Consider the following 10,926-nt stretch of genomic DNA (forward strand, 5'->3'; position numbering starts at 1 on the left):
TTTAAGCACATGCCTTCCCTGAAAAGAAAAAAATGGGATTATACTGCTTGACATAACACCTTTTGCACCATTGTGCAACTGTTCACATTTGTCCTTTCCTCATACTCTGTCGTACTGTGCATTCCAGGAATGCATAATGTGAGTTGTCATTGTAAAGAAAATTAATCAGGCTTTCTTGTGACGTCACATTTGAATAAAATTATTTAGTTTGACAAGAAATATGATACATTAAACTAGAATTGCAGGACCTTTTTTTGAGGGGTTTATATATAATTTACAGATATACATGTATCTGTACATACAAATATGAAAAATATAAGAAAATACGATGACTGTGGATAAGCCACTTTCAAATGACAGCTCACCTGTGCCATTTGAAGTTTTCCATTATAATTTTGTCTTTATTTTGTGAAAGTACTTGCTTCAATTTTGAAAAAAAAAAATAGTTTCAGTAGGATTTGGTGATGTAAAGTATGTCCTGTGAGGTATGTCTAGTACAACACAGAGCTTACAAACACCAAACAAATAATGTAATAGTGAGTCCACTTAAAGGGATTGTGTAGTATTTGTTGAGACCCAACTTCAGGTTTCTCACACTTTTTGGGTGAGATAATGAGAAACCTCTTATGTAATGTGTAGGAGCATGTAATTCCAAGAGGGATTCAATGTTTATTATTAAAAATGAAAAGTGATTTTGAAATGGCTGAGAAATCCAAAACACAGAAATCCTAATATTTATTACGGTCACTTTGTTTTACTTTGTTTGTTTTTCTTTTTCTTTTGTCTCAGCCATTCCAAAACTGATTTTCACCAAATAAACTTTTAATTCTTCTTAGAATGGCATGCTCTGTACTATTTCATGAGCAGTTTCTTGGTATTTTGCATAAAGCTAAAAGCCTAATGCTCATCACCACTAACACTACACCATCCCTTTAAAGTGTACCAATAGCCTGAGTATCATGTTTGCTATATGTTTAGATTATACTTGAGACATGCCCTCGGCAAAATATTAATTGTCACTCTGAACTTATTTAATGGGATTTAAATGTCAACTGTAAGGAGTGTATAAAAATAAAGACGACTTGAAATAGACTAGTTGATCACCCAATTCTTTTTATCAAATGATTGAGCTATAGATATAAATACATCTTTTCCAAATACGTTTTGAACAACAGTGACATGCAATGCTCTCATCTATTTGATCGATACCTCACTAACTGATTGACAAGGAATCTCAGTATCATTTGTAAAATGCATGCATAATGTACGGAGCGCAAGCGCCATATTGTTGTAGACATGTGATCTCATTTATCGAAATGTATACATTTGGGGCTTTCACACGTAAATTATGGCTATTTTTGTGTATCCTAGCTGTACACAAATTTGATTTCTAGGGTATTGGCACACTTTAACACCACACAAAGACACACAGACAGACAGACAGACAGACAGACACACACACACGCACATACCATAAAAACAACACAAAGCAAAAATAAAAATAAAGCACATTAGTTTTGTGATTGTCAAGTTGTACTTGTATAATTTTCTCACTTTTCACAATCATATCAGATATTCATTGCATAAGGTATAAAACAAGATACAATATCTTCATGTCGTCTCAACAACATGGAAGGGATTAATCTTCAGCTGAAAAATGCCTATACCTATCAAATTACACATTTCAACACTGAAACAAAGCATGATAACCTTGACAATTAAGCATATCTTTCAGTTTAATACACACAAGCAGCATATCAGCTTCTCAACTATGCAAGGAGGTTAACCTTTCACTCAAATGACATTTAAAGCAGAGGCACTTAACATTCCCTATGGCCCCACACTAACTTAGTTGTCTGGTAGCCCATTTAGGACAATGAAATCTTTGAATCTGAAATTTTGATGGCCTGAAGGGAGATAATTATGTGGTGGCCCGGAATTAAAGACAACATGACAATCCATTTTAATTCTTAGTTGAACAATTGGGCCACCAAACGATAAGAATCTATTACAATTTTTTGGCCTAACATCAATTTACACTGAATGTCAAGCCCTGCATTTCCTGTAAATCCTTTTTTTGTGGCATGGAAACACAGTCTCTCTCTACTGTGTTCTACTTTAACTGCTTGTACAGCCTTGTGATTCAACTTGGAGCCTAGTATGAACAGAATATAATATTTAGTAAAGACTTCTGGGCAAGTGTACACTGGTTATACTTCAGAGCATTGGATATTTCTGTTCAACTTTGGCATTTACTGAGCTACAAACCACACATTGAGGGTACATACTTCTTGGCTTGAAATTCCAAAGCAGATGGTATGGTGTAAAATTGGACTCAATTTCAAATCTGAACTTCTGCATATATATCGCTTCAATAGAAACATCTACTATCGAGTGACAAGGAGCAGTGTAGATCTCATTGCTTTACCCATAAGTATACTTCTTGCAGATAATTATTTTTAACATACATTAATTTTCTATGCATCAAATGCAACACAAACAAAAAATGAATTCGAACAAGAGAAACACACAAACTTCTTCGATGGAAAGAATGAAATTCAACAGTGCTAGTCAAGTTTATGCACCATCAAAGCAATTTAAAACTTGAACAAGAAAAAAAGAGAAAAATGCAGCTCACGAATGTTAACGGAGTGCATCCAACTACAGTCAACCTCGGATACCTCGAACTCGGATAAGCCGAATATCGCTTACCTTGAAGGCAAAATGAAAGTCCCGATTGTTCCTATGGAGTTTTCGTGTGTTAAAATTCGCGTAGCTCGAAAAAGATAACTCGAAGTTCGGTTACCTCGAAGGGAAATCTCATGTCCCGATCTTAATTAACTTATTGTTTTTCCCAGCATGTTGCTCGAATTGAAATTGCAAACATCACTCAGCATTTCCGATGAAGCGCGCGTGGACAGCGAAGACATGTCACAAAAGTACACTCGATTGTAAATATTCTGAGCCCCAGAACGATCGTGCGCTCAAAGAAATACCCGGTACACAGCTGACAAGGAAAATCCCCAACACCAACTGTACCTACACACGTACATGGTATGCATATAGCATCCCCAACACCTACTGTACCTACACACGTACACGGTTTATGCATATAACAGCCGTGCAAATGGAGTGCTTACAATAGCACAATACGCTCTGCCCATCATCTTTCTTTGACCACTCTGTTTTGATTTGCGATCGTGATAGTCATGCCGTGCACGTACATTTCGTAACCGTCGTGGCGCACCTGCTTAGGTGTTGACAGTTATATCTTTGGCATTAATCAAGGTCCACTGTCCAAACATCAATCTCCCGCTAGTGTGTGTGTGTTTTTTTACTTTTTTCCTTTCACGAAGTTTGTTTCATTAATTCTCCCCGAGAACGCAAGCTCTGAATATTTTTTTTCCAGCAATGCGACTATGAAGCATAGTGTGGTATATGATCTGGAAGTATAGGCCTAGCATAATAAAGAATAGTATAGATATGATTTAACAACAATTTATTCTGATAAATTTCGAAGTAACGGAATAATACGCTTTACGATTTTCAGACAAAAAAAGAAAGAAATCATCATGTATTTTACCCCTGTTTTGACTTGAATCTTTTTTGAGTTTTCGATACTTTTTTTTCTTTTCTTTTCTAGCACAATCGTCAAGGCCCCCTAAGATTGTTTCGCTTTTTTTTTTTAATGCGAACAATCCTCTTCGGTAAATGTTTATGATTACAGCAATAGCACTGTCCTCAGAAGCCATAGCCGGAATCTGATCTTGCGATATTACTCACTACTCAAGTAGCCCATCCTTAATGTACAGTGCTGCACTTATTCAGGGCTCGACACTTACAGTGGCCCGAGGCCACCAAAACGCACGTCAGGCCACCAAAAAAAGTCGGATGTTTGCCTTTACTTTTGGAGATGAACAGCGGTAACAATCGGCCCCGAAAGTTGCTACAATGAATGTCGGATGATTGCTTTTGATTTTGGAAATGAATAACAGTAATATTCGACTCCATACGATACTAAAATAAATGTCGGATGTTTGCTTATACTTTTGGAAATGAATTAACGGTAAGATTCAGCTCTGTACGGTGCTTAAATTAATGTCAGATATTTGATTTTGCGTTTGGAAATAAACAAGGATAACATTCGACTCCGAAAGATACAAAAATAAATGTCGAACGATCCCTAAGACTTTCGGAAATGAATAACAATAGTATTCAACTCCGTATGATGTTTGCTTTTATATATTCGAAAGTAAATATCAACAACATTCGGCTCCGGAAGATGCTAAAATAAATTTCGAATGTTTGCTTTGACGTTCGGAAATAAATGATAATATTAAACTCCGTACGATGATGATATGAATGCCGGATGTTTGCTTTTACGTTCGAAAGTACATAGCGATAACATTGAGCTCCGGAATAGGCTAAAATGAATGTCGAATGATCCCTTTTATGTTCGGAAATGAATAACAATAACATTCAACTCCGTACGATGATTAAATAAATGTCGGATGTTTGCTTTTACTTTCGAAAGTAAATAGCAAGAACATTCGGCTCCGGAAGATTCCAAAATAAATATCACAGTCATGATTGCTTTTACATTTGGAAGTGAATAGCAGTAACATTCTGCTCCATACGATGCTAAAATAAATGTCGGATATTTGCTATTATACATTTCGAAATTAATAACAGTAACATTCAGCTCCATTCGATGATAAAATGATTGTCAGATAATTCATTTCACTTTTGGAAGTGGACAGCAGTAATATTGGGCTCCATATGGTATAGTAAAACGAATGTCGGATGTTTGCTTGGAAATTTAGAAATGAATAACAGTAATATTCTTCCTCGTATGATACATACTAAAATAAATTACTGATTGTTGCTTTTACATTTGGAAATGATTAACGGTATCGTTTGCTGACTGTGAGTGCCGCTGGTAGACATATGGAAGACCGGTGCGTAGCGGTGCGACATTGCCGTCGCTCCCTGTAGCTCTAAACAGTCTTGGTGAGCTACATATACACCCATGGTTGTGCGGAATTTTGATAGTTTGCAAAGCTAAGACTGATTCTTGTGTTGGATATTGTGTAAGAGATGATGACTTAGAGAGAGAAAAGGAGGAAAAACGAATAGTGATCGAGGGGGTACCTACGCCGACGCGACAATGTACATTCAGCACGCATGTTCTGCAACCCTGTCTTGCACTCGATTACGTACCGGTATTTTCTTTTTGTTTTTATGGTGATAAGTCATTTAATTGTTCACCAGAAAACACTGATGAAAGAAGAACATCGATTTTCATTCAATTCATTAATATTAAAGTAGATTCAAATCCAATTGACAAGCATACAAACAATCGGTAGGCACTGTAACAGATACCATGTTGAACATCGACAAAAATCGGATAAGTCGAAGAAAATTCGACGTACGCGTACCTCGAAATTCGCGTACCTCGAACCAATTTCTTCAGTCCCGACGACTTCGAGGTATCCGAGTTTGACTGTAAAATGTATGTATTCCAGATTAGATTATACGTTATGTACTAATGATCATAACATATGACATAGAATAATATAATACAACAATATGAGACCAATATCTCATTGCAATAGTCCCACTGACTTCACTGCATGGATATAATCTGAAAAAGGATACATACATGATGTATGATTACAGTATAAAGAGGATGACCCTCGAAAAACATCTAACACTTTTGCAAATACATTGCACTGTTTTATATTAATCTGCCAAAATCATTTAAAATCAAGTAAATCATGACATATACAATTTTGTACTTGGTATACAATGAATTGAAGACCAAGAAAGAACAAGATAGAATGATCATACTGCATTCCTCTATCATACACAACAGGTTGAAATGTGTTTACGCTCTTGCTAAATTTTCTACAACGAACATTTCAGCAAGCTTAAGGATAACATAAATAAACACACTTCATGATGAACATCTGGAGATAATTATCATTGCAGCATGATTATGTGTCCAGAGATTCCTGGCAATATACCTCTAGATCAAAGCTGTGGTACACCCAAAATGTTTTGGATCATTCAACTTTGCACTTGTAAGCACATAATACATGATTGGCATGGCTATCACAAGATATGGCATACAGTCCAAGACAGAATCCTGTCAAGTTGTACTATACTGGCAACTTAGAATATAAAAGCCAACCAATGGGTAATGGGGTGATCGGGGATCCATGACATTTATGCTCAGTATCATCAAGCAGCGAAAAAGGTGTCTTGAAATGACAAGAAGTGCAATGACACGCATAAAGAGATACACATATGATGTCATCATTTGGTTCATCTGGTTCTAGATGCTGATGGAACGGAAGAATAGGATTGAAATCCCAGGTTGAATATAACATTGACTCAGCGCAAAACCATCACAGCATTTCTGTTTCTTTCTAGTGGATTATCTTGGTTTCTAATGACATAACTGGGATCAAAATGTCCTTTGCAAAAATCAATTGAATGCAATCCACAAACCTATTAGATATGATTGTAACCACCATATTCAAACAAGTAAAAACAAACACAAAACCCACAAAAAAACCACCCCCCTAATTAAAAATGATAGTAATAGTAATGATGATGATGATGATGATGATAACAATAATAAGAATGAGAACAATAATAATAATAATAAGAAGAAGAAGAAGAATGAGAATAATAATAACAAGAAGAAGAATGAGAATAATAATAATAAGAATGTTAATAATGATAGTAATAATAATAATAAAAATAAAAATAAATCACAAGGCACAGATAAATCAAGATATCTCACTGAACCAATACTCTAACCCTAACCCTAACTAGGTTTAAAACTCATGCTTTCCAGCACGTTAGAGGCATTTTTTCAAAAAGTTGAAGGGGGTTAGATTTGAAATTTACAGGGATGGTAACTAGATAGTCACTCTACTCTTGATTTGAGTTTGAGGTCAAAGGTCAAACGGAAAAGGGTTTAAACTCAAAGTAAAAGTTAAAAAAGGGACAAACTTGTCCTATTTGGGGGAATTAGGGTACAAAATCCACTTTTTGACAAAAATATGGTCATAACGTCTTTGATCCTTTATTTTTTAAGCTAATTTTTGGTTATGTTGTAGAATACATTTGATTCTATGCCTAATAGCAGTTTTTCTGACAACCCTGCCTGCAAATTCTAATTCTAGCCTTTTCTGTTGCAAAAAGGGACGCACATGTCCTTTTTCCATTTAGCATGGTTCCCGCACTGGCAAAGGTAAATCATCGTTCCTAGATTCTTCCTGGTGGCGCTAGTAATCCAACGGTGAATAGCTGACCTTTAACCCTTGTGGAAAATCGTCAGAAAATTTCGTTTTGCAGAAAAATGAAGTTGTCTCATATGAATACACTACAATATGGTCTTTTTTGAAAGCTGTTTTAAACAAATTTAAAATTGTGTTTAAAATTTTTTTACAAATTATAGGCAGAAAGCCCATTAATTTTTATACCCACTATCCAAATTTCATCGAAATATCTTCATTTTTGACAAAGACATGGCCATTTTTTAGAAAAAAATTCAAAACACTTTTTGGAAAAAAGTCAGAAAAGCGCTAACCCTAGCCTCATTTCGCATAGCTCTCTTTCATTATTCTAAAGTCTAATGATTTGGGGGTTTTTTTCTCGAAATGACAATTAGTTATTGTTCTACAGATATCTAAAAGCATAATTCCACGCTTTGTTAGAAAAGGGTTTGAATTTCACTAAACTTAACCCTAGACAAACTTGTCCGAATCATGGGAAAACCAGGTTTAAGTCACTACAATGCATCAGAACGTAGAAGGCAGCTCTGAAGTTTAAACATCATCGATACATAGGGTTATGTACATAGGATAAATAATTGAGAGCCGGACATAGATCGCTTCTCTTGGCATGTTATTGACATATCTGTGCTTTACTAAGTATCCCCCATCTGTTTTCCATGTATGTCCACCTATTTTCCACGGAATAATCTACAAAACGTGAAGTCCTGGCACATGTATTTGCAATAAAGGTATGGTAGTGAAATAATATTGAAACTTTGCATAGAGTCGACTATTGTCTATTGAAACTGAGCCTGAGTCTCGGGCAAACTATAGTCTATGAGGCATGACGTGTATTAGCTATTGCAACCATGCCTATGGCACAAATCTAGGCCAGCTAGGACCGTCGCACGATGTGCGGCACTTCATGCTCAATCTCAAAGCGAAGGATTAGTGTTAGATCTAGATCTGGTCAAAGGTGCGCATTCAGCCTTGAACTGTATTGTAAAACCAAGTGGGTGCTGTTAACTGCACATAGTCTTGTGCTGCAGACCCACTCCTCACGACTGTAAGACTTTAAAGCCAATGACTATTGACTTGGTAATTGTGGTAGATAAGCGATTTATTGACAATTTATTTTCATGCGTTCTAAACTAGGAATCTCAACTGGATGTTGAAGCACCAAGCCAGTCGGGACCCATCCAGCTGAGACCCAACCAATCAAAACCCAGTGAGTCAAGACCCAGCCAGCTGGGATCCAAAGAGCCGAAACCAAACCAAGCGGGACCCAGCCAGGATCTAGCCAGTCACCTGTCATCAAGAGCTGGAGATGAACCCCCAGCACCACCTGTAAGTAAAATGGATGTGGTATACGGCAAGTAACAAACACACTTTCCGTTAAGCCTCAGTCCCCTACGGCCTGGGCCACTATTATATGTGAGTGGTCATAACAGGTCGCTGAGATGTGTCAAACAAAAGGAGCAGACCAACCCCTAGAGCAGGACTTTCCTGTTACTGATCCATAGCTGGTAGGGTGGGCTCCCTCTTGGAGTGCTGATTACCCCAAATGAGCAAGAGGAGACAATTGCTGAAGGCCTGAAATTGCTTTAGTCTATTTTCTCTTCCAATGCATTTGGGGGGAATGGTGAGAGAGGCCCTGCAGTCTTCACAACAGATGACTGTCTTTCAGAGAGAAAGGCAATCCATGCTGTCTTCCCTGAAGCATCTCTCCTGCTATGCACATACCACATCCTCTAGGCTGTGTGGCACTTATTGACCAGTCATTAAAAACTTCTGGGAGTTCATCCCATCGAGGATTTACAACGTATTGCCGGCGCAGAACACCAAAGCTTCAGTTTATGCACTTGCACTCGAAGAGCACTTGCTGTGGTCGATGCAGAACTGCAGGAATTAGATAGGCATCCACTAGATGAACATGAAATTTCTTCTGGGCAACAAACATGTACAAATTCATTTAGCGAGGATGATCTGGACTCAGACTCTGAACTGGAGCAGGTCTCACAAGAGCATGATCAGATTACATGTATGTCGCCACCCTCTCTAAGTACTGAGTCTGATGTTGAGGGCAGTAGTAGTCAAGAAGCAACATATTACCTTCAGAATCTGACCACAGCAATGAAGTACATGTTGATGAGGCAGTTGACTTCAATCAAGAAACTTTTGAAATTTAAGTTGGTGTGCCTGTTTACTCTTACAATGCGGGTAGATCACCCTGTGTATAGGAAGGTGTTGTGTTTGGCAGTGATGGATGTGGAACGAGAAAACCATGAGAATTTGGTTTTGTTCTGGACCACTTTCATCCAAAAGCTTGCAGAGTTAAAAGGGAATAAGTCCTACGTATTCCACCCACATGGAATAGTGGTTGACGAAAACGCTGCAAACTGGAGCAGTACAGAACAAGTCTTGGGGCCAGAAGTAGTTAGATATCGAACTGTTTCATGTGAATTTCACTTTAAACAGAGTGTAGTCAAGCACTCCCACAAGGTGAAAGGTAAGGCCAAATTCAAGCAGATTGCAACATCTATGCTGGAAGCATGCAGTAAAAGGGACTATGAGACATTTCATGCTGAAATGCAGAGCTTTTCAGCTCAAAACGGAGGATGTCTTGATGACTGGCTGAAATGGTGGCACAAAAGGAGACATCATATCTTCAAGGCCTTAAAGGACGTTGATGCTCCCACTACAAACATAGCAGAAATCGGCCATGCACAAATGGGAAACACTTCGGATTCGCACATGCTTTTGATCAAAGCTTGCCAACTTGATGTCAGCCATGCTATACGACAAGAGGCCACACTACAGGCAATTCATGCAGGCACTGCTCCCCTTGGCAAGTGCACAAATATGCAAAAGAGAAAGGGCACTTCATACAAGAAACAGATGAAATTTGCAAAAGAGTGTGTACAGACCTTGATCTAACAAGCAAGCAAGAGATGCAAAGAAAGACAAAATACAGGCCAACACCTACCAGTATATCAGAAAGAGTGAGGAAAGGGGGGCTATGGAGGCACCACCCTCTAAGCAATCCAAACCTTACACACCAAGTGCACTTCTGCCACTAACACCAGCCGAAATACAAGAACAAGAGAGGCAGTGTTTTGTTGTGGTCTTTAGGTTTGGAAAAGTCTCATGTTCCTTTGGCTGTGGTGGAAACATCAAAGCTGGCCATAACCCTCCTCACGACATGGTATCGCGGAGAAGAGACTTCAGAGTGTTTTACAACCCCAAGGCCCAAAAGTATCAATGAAAACTTGAGTATACTTACTATGACTTTGACATGAGATGTGTACGGCTTAAATTTGCAGACACACAAGTGGAAGACATAGTGGTCTACACAGATACACCATTCCAAGCATCCCACATAGAGAAATTACATGCATCTGGCATACATAAATTGTGTGAACATGATTGAACATTGCACTAACGGATTTCCCTGATGTGATATTTGTTTGTGAAAACCGTCAGGTCGTTTTCCTCTGGACATCATTTTGTCTTGTGAACTGTAGGCCTAAACGGATATATCACAATTGCCTCATGTTCGGATACGGTTCCCATACTTTTGGTACTCATCAAAGTCATGTAAACGGGATGTGGACAGATTGGCACTTTTTTTGTTTGG

The sequence above is a fragment of the Diadema antillarum genome, unplaced genomic scaffold (genome assembly GCF_040938485.1).
Source record: "Diadema antillarum isolate AM-2024a unplaced genomic scaffold, OU_Dant_1.0 seq00002310_RagTag, whole genome shotgun sequence".
Classification (NCBI taxonomy): domain Eukaryota; kingdom Metazoa; phylum Echinodermata; class Echinoidea; order Diadematoida; family Diadematidae; genus Diadema; species Diadema antillarum.